Source organism: Crinia signifera, chromosome 8 (genome assembly GCF_055691185.1).
Source record: "Crinia signifera chromosome 8, ASM5569118v1, whole genome shotgun sequence".
NCBI classification, from domain to species: Eukaryota; Metazoa; Chordata; class Amphibia; order Anura; family Myobatrachidae; genus Crinia; species Crinia signifera.
Genome location: NC_139224.1, coordinates 91,948,749 through 91,958,496, shown reverse-complemented (window position 1 = coordinate 91,958,496; position 9,748 = coordinate 91,948,749). Strand labels below are relative to the sequence as shown.

General features: G+C 58.2%; 1 long non-coding RNA gene across 1 annotated transcript; it reads left to right on the top strand.

Annotated features, from left to right (window-relative positions):
• Nucleotides 1-303: 303 nt before the first annotated feature.
• On the top strand, nt 304-9,212 carry LOC146027047 (uncharacterized). The gene is made up of 3 exons (XR_014454640.1): nt 304-397; nt 4,241-4,350; nt 9,064-9,212. It is a non-coding gene; the product is annotated as an uncharacterized LOC146027047 (long non-coding RNA).
• Nucleotides 9,213-9,748: the final 536 nt, after the last annotated feature.

The following is a 9,748-nucleotide window of genomic DNA, read 5'->3' as shown; positions in this document are numbered from 1 at the left end:
ACGTCACCTGACCCGTTGCCACCTCACTTTTTCTCACCTCTGGACCCATCACCTCACTCCCCCTCACCACACTGGCTCTCCCCCTTTCCTCTTTTCCGCTCTCTACCCATCCCCTTTCTCTCTCACATGATCTTCTCTCCTCCACCACCTGTCACCCTCTCTGTCCCCTGCTGTCCCTCATATTTTTCTCTCTCCCTTTGTCCCCCCCCCCCCCCCACACACTTCTCATCTTTCTCTCTTCCTTCTCCTACGCAGGAGGGTCCACACCACCACCGCTGTCCTGCTCCAGCAAGGTCCTTGACTGCCATGGAGCTCCTCCAGCTGCTGGGTCTAGGAGGATCCTCGTTGCCACTGCCATCCTGCTCCAGCCAGGTCCATGCCGCTGCTAAACCTGTCAGTGAGTAAGCTGCACACTGCGCACACACCAGCTCTCAGACACCCCCCCATCACTGCTCTGACCTGACAGCTGCACCCCCCCCCACTATCACTGACCAGACAGCTGTACCCCCCCCCCCCCCCCACCCACCAACCCATCAGTGACAGTAGAACCTCCTGACCCAGGAAAGAAGCGGTCATTTGTCAGATAGCACTTAGGTCGACAAGCATTAGGTCGACACCGTTGGGTCTACATGACTTAAGGTCGACATGGGACAAGGTCGACATGTACACTAGGTCGACATGGGGAAGGTCGACTGGTCACAAGGTCGACATGGGGTTTTTCACTGCTCTTTGAGCCGGCATGTACTGACAGGCGGTATTTCATGCCCTATCATCCACTAGTAAGATTATAATAGTGTGCCGAGCAAAGCGAGCGTTGCGAGGGGCTGCAGTTCAACTCCACCTGTGTCCATGTGTCGACATTTGGGACAAAAAACTGTGAAAAACCCCATGTCGACCTTGTGACCTGTCGACCTTCCCCATGTCGACCTAGTGCACATGTCGACCTTAAGCCATGTCGACCTTACTGCATGTCGACCCAACAGTGTCGAGCTAATGCTTGTCAACCTAAGTGCTGTCTAACATTGAATCCACACCCACCCTGCCAGCACTGACATCAGCTCTATCTATCTACACATGCCCACGCACTCATAGGGTTTAACCTGCTAATAAAACTTTTATTATGATGCCCCTGGCATCTAGTGGCTTCCTGCTTGATGCCATGGGTGTCATACTCGATTCTAAGGAGGTTTTATGCTTGCTGCCAAGGGAGTAGCAGTCTGACAGCCGTGCAGAGAGCTGTGGGCTTCCCGGCTGTCTTCAGGGTGGGTCCGCAGATGTTTTAAATCTCGCGCCAGGCCACCAGCCAATAGGAGCTCCGGTGGCTGGTGACCTGGCGCAAGGTTTCAAACAGCCACGAACCCGCTCTGAAGACAGCTGGGGCAGCCCACCGCTTTTGCCCATCTGTCACACTGTTTCAGTACTGCCGCTACGGACCATGAAATAAAACTCCAGGGGGTAATGGACGGGCGTGTTGCCGAGACACAGCCTGGCATGCATATAGTTTCATATAGGTTCCTATAGTTTCATACACATGCCCAGCTGTGGCTTGGCAGTAGGGTGACCAACTCCTCCCTTTAATCCGGGACACATATTAATTACACAGGTTCTGTGGCAGTTTAAAACCAGGTGAAATGGAGCCTTGAGGTGTGGCAGTTTAAAACCAGGTGAAAGCCAGCCACAGAACCTGTGTAATTAATATGTGTCCCGGATTAAAGCATACCTTCCAACATGACCCTCTCCAGGAGGGGCACATTGCTCTGTTTCTGGACTTCTTCCTTAATTAATGATTGCCATTACCTGTGTTGAAGCATCTTTCTTATCAATTAACCTGTGTAAAACAGGTGATGGCAATCATACATTATGAGGGAAGTCCAGGAACAGAGCAATGGGTACTTGTGTACTAGCACGGCGCCCCGATAATCAGTCGCACGATTTTTTCATCGCATCGCATGCCATACATGCGATGCGACGCGATATCGCCCGATATTGTACAATGGCATAAAATTTTAAAATTGTATGCCATTGAATATGGCATACAATGCCATACAATGGGATGACATGTGATTATAAAATGTATAAGCACCCTAATGCTTAAATGCACCCCCATGCCACCCCCCAAGTATAAACGTGAACCCAAAGCGTGGCGAGCGCAGCGGTACGCGTCCTACGACCTTTTCATACCCCCACTATCCACGTCGGCGTGGAGTTGAGAATAGAAAGTGTGGCGAGCGCAGCGAGCCACCGAGCCCGAAGCGTGGCGAGCGGACGCGGATACCTGTGAAGCCCGCAAGGGGAGGCGGATACCTGTGAAGGTATCCGCCTCCCCTCGCGGGGCTCGCTGTGCTCGCCACACTTCGGGCTCGGTGGCTCGCTGCACTCGCCACACTTTCTATTCTCAACTCCACGCCGACGTGGATAGTGGAGGTATGAAAAGGTCGTAGGACGCGTACCGCCGCCACTAGCGGGCTCGCTGCGCTCGCCACGCTTCGGGTTCACGTTTATACTTGAGGGGTGGCATGGGGGTGCATTTAAGCATTTTAAGCACCCATTAGGGTGCTTATACAATTTATAATCGCATGTCATCGCATTGTATGGCATACAATTTTAAAATTGTAAAATTGTACTATATCGGGCGATATCGCATCGCATCGCATGCGATATGGTCTGCGATGCGATGGGCGCCGTGCTAGTACACAAGTACCGAGCAATGTGTCCCTCCTGGAGAGGGTCATGTTGGGAGGTATGTTAAAGGGATGAGTTGGTCACCCTACTTGGCAGTGCAATCGTCCATTACCTGCAGGAATTTCATTTTTACCCCAGTTCCCCGACCACTCATCTAACAAGATTTAAAAAAAAGAACCACAGTTGGTGCATTTGTATTTTAGGGGTACATGAGTTGACTCATGAGGGCACGGGGCGAATTTTATTTCTATTTCATTGTTTGGGGAGATTTTTCTGTAGGAGAAGGAGCTCATTTAGGAGGACTCATCTGGTGCTATCTATATTGGATGATAATACAATATAAGTCTTCACTTATAAAAATTGGTAATTTATCTTTACCTTCTAAGGACGAGACACAACACGTCTGGTTATTCATAAGAAGAATTTGAACTATTTCCCCTGATGAAGTCTATGTTAGACGAAACGCGTTGGGCCATTGTTTGAACTTTATAAGAGTTGAATAAAGAACCTCTTGGAAATCCAACGATTATGGTTTTATGAACACTGATGTGACACATGGACATTTGATTTAGGCGCTATACCACCATTTGGGAAGTATATTGTGGGTATTGTTTCCTAGCCCTCAGGAAACCTGGTGGTTAAGCAGCCGTAATTGGAATTTAAAGTCATTTAAAGTTGTTCCAATTTGTATTGTGCATATAAGCGCGAGAGAAGTATTGGGGATTCTATATATATATATATATATATATATATATATATATATATATATACAGTATATATAATATCTAACAATGAGCACATTGTTATATATGACTGATTTAGGGTTAAAATGAGCGATAGTGTTGGAACACTGAGAAAGATTGTTACAAATTATTAGCATTTAGCAAATTTATACAGATACATGTACATTTTAGGATACTCCCTGGTGTGTGAGGCAGAGAATTTCATTTACTTTCACTTCTCACTTGGAATTAAACTATTTTTAAACTAAATAATAATAATATTAATAATAATAATAATAATAATAATAATAAAAAAAAAACAGAAGTAGGCAGAACCTGTCCACCTACTTCTGTGACATCAGAAGTTGGACAGAAGTTGGATGGACTAAAAAAAAAAAAAGTTTACTGGTTAGAAGAAAAGTTGGTTAGATGTGTGGGGAACTGTTTTAGTTGGACTGTCATGTTGGAGGTTTGAAGTGTTTTGAAAAAGTTGGTCTGAAGTTGGTCTGATGTGTGGCCAGCATAATGCCGGCCACACATCAGAAAGATATCCGTGTGTACCCTGTGGCCCCCTCGGTGTGTACCCTGTGGCCCCCTCGGTGTGTACGCTGTGGCCCCCTCGGTGTGTATGCTGTGGCCCCCTCGGTGTGTATGCTGTGGCCCCCTCCGTGTGTATGCTGTGGCCCCCTCCGTGTGTATGCTGTGGCCCCCTCCGTGTGTACGCTGTGGCCCCCTCCGTGTGTACGCTGTGCCCCCCCCCGTGTGTACGCTGTGCCCCCCTCCATGTGAACGCTGTGCCCTTTAATATTATTATTATTATTATGTTTCCTGCCCAGACGCTGACCACCCCATGGTACCGCCGGGACTGAGGCGCTTCCACAGCCTGCGGACCACCGGGAAGGCAGAAAGAAGCCACCCTGGTCATCAGAGGAGCAGCTGCACCCAGGTAAATCCATCCCCCTCTGTCCCTGTGTGTACCCTGTCCCCCACCCCACTGTCCCTGTATGTAGCCAGCGCCCCCGTGTGTACGCTGCCCCCCCCAGTGCCCCCGTGTGTACGCTGTCCCCCCCAGTGCCCCCGTGTGTACGCTGTCCCCCCCCCAGTGCCCCCGTGTGTATGCTGTCCCCCCCAGTGCCCCCGTGTGTATGCTGTCCCCCCCAGTGCCCCCGTGTGTACGCTGTCCCCCCCCAGTGCCCCCGTGTGTACGCTGTTCGCCCCCAGTGCCCCCGTGTGTACGCTGTTGGCCCCGCAGTGCCCCCGTGTGTACGCTGTTCACCCCTCAGTGCCCCCGTGTGTACGCTGTTCGCCCCCCAGTGCCCCCGTGTGTACACTGTTCGCCCCCCAGTGCCCCCGTGTGTACGCTGTTCGCCCCCCGGTGCCCCCGTGTGTACGCTGTTCGCCCCCCAGTGCCCCCGTGTGTACGCTGTTCGCCCCCCAGTGCCCCCGTGTGTACGCTGTTCGCCCCCCAGTGCCCCCGTGTGTACGCTGTTCGCCCCCCAGTGCCCCCGTGTGTACGCTGTTCGCCCCCGCTTGTACGCTGTTCGCCCCCCAGTGCCCCTGCGTGTACGCTGTTCGCCCCCCAGTGCCCCCGTGTGTACGCTGTTCGCCCCCCAGTGCCCCCGTGTGTACACTGTTCGTCCCCCAGTGCCCCCGTGTGTACACTGTTCGTCCCCCAGTGCCCCCATGTGTACGCTGTCTCCCCCCCAGTGCCCCCGTGTGTACGCTGTCCCCCCAGAGCCCCCGTGTGTACGCTGTCCCCACAGTGCCCCTGTGTGTACGCTGTCCCCCCAGAGCCCCTCGTGTGTACGCTGTCCCCCCCAGTGCCCCCGTGTGTACGCTGTTCGCCCCCAGTGCCCCCGTGTGTACGCTGTTCGTCCCCCAGTGCCCCCGTGTGTACACTGTTCGTCCCCCAGTGCTCCCATGTGTACGCTGTCTCCCCCCAGTGCCCCCCGTGTGTATGCTGTTGAACCCCCCCCAGTGCCCCCCGTGTGTACGCTGTCCCCATCCCAGTGCCCCCCATGTGTACGCTGTCCCCATCCCAGTGCCCCCCGTGTGTACGCTGTCCCCATCCCAGTGCCCCCCGTGTACGCTGTCCCCATCCCAGTGCCCCCCGTGTGTAAGCTGTCCCCCTCCCAGTGCCCCCCGTGTGTACGCTGTCCACCTCCCAGTGCCCCCCGTGTGTACGCTGTTCTCCTCCAGTGCCCCGTGTGTACATTGTGGTCCCCCCCCAGTGCCCCCATGTGTACGCTGTCATCCCCCACAGTGCCCCCGTGTGTACGCTGTCATCCCCCACAGTGCCCCCGCGTGTACGCTGTACCCCCCAGTGCCCCCCCCCCCGTGTGTACGTTGTACCCCCCCAGTGCCCCCCCGTGTGTACGTTTTACCCCCCCAGTGCCCCCCCGTGTGTACGCTGTGCCCCCCCATGTGCACGTTGTACCCCCCAGTGCCCCCCCGTGTGTACGCTGTACCCCCCAGTGCCCCCCCCGTGTACGCTGTACCCCACAGTGCCCCCGTGTGTACGCTGTGCCCCCCGTGTGTATGCTGTTCCCCCCAGTGCCCCCCCCGTTTGTATGCTGTGCCCCCCGTGTCCCCTGTGTGTATGCTGTTGCCCCTGTGTGTGTATGCTGTCCCCCCCAGTGCCCCCGTGTGTATACGCTGTCCCTCCTCCATTGCCCCCATGTGTACGCTGTCCCTCCCCCAGTTCCCCCCGTGTGTACGCAGTGCCCCCGTGTGTACGCAGTCCCCCCAGTGCCCCCTGTGTGTACGTTGCGCCCCCCCCCAGTGCCTCCCATGTGTATGCTATCCCCATCCCAGTGCCCCCCGTGTGTATGCTGTCCCCCTCCCAGTGCCCCCCGTGTGTATGCTGTCCCCCTCCCAGTGCCCCCCGTGTGTACGCTGTTCGGCCCCCAGTGCCCCCATGTGTACGCTGTCCCCCCAGTGCCCCCTATGTGTACACTGCCCCCCCCGTGCCCCCTGTGTGTATGCTGTTGCCCCTGTGTGTGTATACGCTGTCCCTCCCCCAGTGCCCCCATGTGTATATGCTGTCCCTCCCCCAGTGCCCCATTGTGTACGCTGTCCCTCCCCCAGTGCCCCCCGTGTGTACGCTGTCCCTCCCCCAGTGCCCCCCGTGTGTACGCAGTCCCCCCCAGTGCCCCCTGTGTGTACGCTGCCCCCCCCCCAGTGCCCCCCATGTGTATGCTATCCCCCTCCCAGTGCCCCCCATGTGTACACTGCCCCCCCGTGCCCCCTGTGTGTATGCTGTTGCCCCTGTGTGTGTATGCTGTCCCCCCAGTGCCCCGTGTGTATACGCTGTCCCTCCTCCATTGCCCCCATGTGTACGCTGTCCCTCCCCCAGTTCCCCCCATGTGTACGCAGTGCCCCCCGAGTGTACGCAGTCCCCCCGTGCCCCCTGTGTGTACGCTGCGCCCCCCCCAGTGCCCCCCATGTGTACGCTGTCCCCATCCCAGTGCCCCCCGTGTGTATGCTGTCCCCCTCCCAGTGCCCCCGTGTGTACGCTGTCCCCCCCCAGTGCCCCCATGTGTGTGCTGTACCCCTGCAGTGCCCCCGTGTGTACGCTTCCCCCCCATGTGTACGCTGACCCCCCCGTGTGTACGCTGACCCCCCTCAGTGCCCCCCGTGTGTATGCTGACCCCCCTCAGTGCCCCCCGTGTGTACGCTGACCCACCTCAGTGCACACCGTGTGTACGCTGTCCACCCTCAGTGCCCCCCTGTGTGTATGCTGTCCACCCTCAGTGCCCCCCGTGTGTATGCTGTGCCTCGTTGCCTCCCATGTGTACGTTGTGCCTCCTTAGTGCACCCCCCGTGTGTACGCTGTCCCCCCTCAGTGACCCCCGTGTGTACACTGTCCCCCCTCAGTGACCCCCGTGTGTACGCTGTCCCCCTCAATGCCCCCCGTGTGTACGCTGTCTCCCCTCAGTGCCCCCCGTGTGTACGCTGTCTCCCCTCAGTGCCCCCCGTGTGTATGCTGTCTCCCCTCAGTGCCCCCGTGTGTGCGCTGTCTCCCCTCAGTGCCCCCGTGTGTACGCTGTCTCCCCTCAGTGCCCCCCGTGTGTACGCTGTCTCCCCTCAGTGCCCACCGTGTGTACGCTGTCCCCCGTCTGTGCACGCTGTGCCCCTCCCGGTGCCCCCCCGTGTGTGCGCTGTACCCCCCCAGTGCCCCCATGTGTGTGCTGTACCCCTGCAGTGCCTTCATGTGTACGCTGCCCCCCCCAGTGCCCCCCCGGTTGTACACTGTCCCCCCAGTCCCCCCCCGTGTGTACGCTCTGCCCCCTGTGTGTACGCTGACCCCCCTCAGTGCCCGCTGTGTGTACGCTGTCCACCCTCAGTGCCCCCCCTGTGTGTACGCTGTCCACCCTCAGTGCCCCCGTGTGTACGCTGTGCCCCCGTGTGTATGCAGTGCCTCGTTGCCTCCCATGTGTACGTTGTGCCTCCTTAGTGCAACCCCCGTGTGTACGCTGTCCCCCCTCAGTGACCCCCGTGTGTACACTGTCCCCCTCAGTACCCCCAGTGTGTACGCTGTCTCCCCTCAGTGCCCCCCGTGTGTACGCTGTCTCCCCTCAGTGCCCCCCGTTTGTACGCTGTCCCCCCTCAGTGCCCACCGTGTGTACGCTGTCCCCCCTCAGTGCCCACCGTGTGTACGCTGTCCCCCCTCAGTGCCACCGTGTGTACGCTGTGCCCCTCCTGTGTGTACGCAGTGCCTCATTGCCTCCCGTGTGTACATTGTGCCCCCCCTGTGTGTACGCTGTCTCCCCTCAGTGCCCCATGTGTACGCTGTCTCCCCTCAGTGCCCCCGTGTGTACGCTGTCTCCCCTCAGTGCCCCCCGTGTGTACGCTGTCTCCCCTCAGTGCCCCCCGTGTGTACGCTGTCTCCCCTCAGTGCCCCCGTGTGTACGCTGTCTCCCCTCAGTGCCCCCGTGTGTACGCTGTCTCCCCTCAGTGCCCCCGTGTGTACGCTGTCTCCCCTCAGTGCCCCCCGTGTGTACGCTGTCTCCCTTCAGTGCCCCCCGTGTGTACGCTGTCTCCCCTCAGTGCCCCCGTGTGTACGCTGTCTCCCCTCAGTGCCCCCCGTGTGTACGCTGTCTCCCCTCAGTGCCCCCCGTGTGTAAGCTGTCTCCCCTCATTGCCCCCCGTGTGTACGCTGTCCACCCTCATTGCCCCATGTGTACGCTGTCCACCCTCATTGCCCCCCATGTGTACGCTGTCCCCCCTCGGTGCCCACCGTGTGTACTCTGTCCACCCTCATTGCCCCCCGTGTGTACGCTGTGCCCCCCCATTTGTACGCAGTGCCTCATTGCCTCCCGTGTGTATGCAGTGCCCCTTTAGTGCATCCCCCCATGTGTACGCTGTCCCCCCTCAGTGCCTCCCCGTGTGTACGCAATCGCCCCTCAGTGCCCCCCGTGTGTACGCTGTGCCCCCCCGTGTGTACGCTGTGCCCCCCGTGTGTACGCTGTGCCCCCCCGTGTGTACGCTGTGCCCCCCGTGTGTACGCTGTGCCCCCCCGTGTGTACGCTGTGCCCCACCTGTGTGTATGCTGTGCCCCCTATGTGTGAGCTGTGCCCCCCCCTTCATGTGTACGCTGTGCCCCCCGTGTGTACGCATTGTTATTGTAATAATTATTATTATTATATTTCCTGCTCAGACTCTGTCCTCCCCATGCTGCCGCCGGGACTCGGTTCAGCCACTTCCACAGCCTGCAGCCCTAACAGTCTGGTGAAGCCCCGGCGTTGAGTTGCCTCTGCCACCCGGAAGACAGAAAGCAGCCACCCGGGCCATCAGAGGAGCAGCTGCACCCAGGTAAATCCATCCCCCCACTGTCCCTGTGTGTACCCTGTCCCCCATCCCCACTATCCCTGTGTGCACCATGTCCCCCCAATTGTCCCCCACACCACTATCCCTGTGCATACCCTTTCCTCCGTCACTGTCCCTGTATGTACCCTGCCTCCCCCCCCCCAGTGCCCGCCATGTGTACGCTGTCCCCCCCAGTGCCCGCCGTTTGTATGCTGTCCCCCATGTGTACCGTCCCCCCTGTACTGCTGCTGCACCCAGGTAAATCCGTCCCCCCTCTGTCCCTGTGTGTACGCTGTCCCCCACCCCACTATCCCTGTGTGTACCCTGTCCCCCACCCCACTATCCCTGTGTGTACCCTGTCCCCCACCCCACTATCCCTGTGTGTACCCTGTCCCCCCCCAGTGCCCCCGCCGCATGTATGCTGTCCCCCTACAGTGCCGCCCCCCGCATGTACTCTGTCCCCTTCCCAGTGCCCCCTGCGTGTACGCTGTCCCCTTCCCAGTGCCCCCTGCGTGTACGCTGTCCCCTTCTCAGTG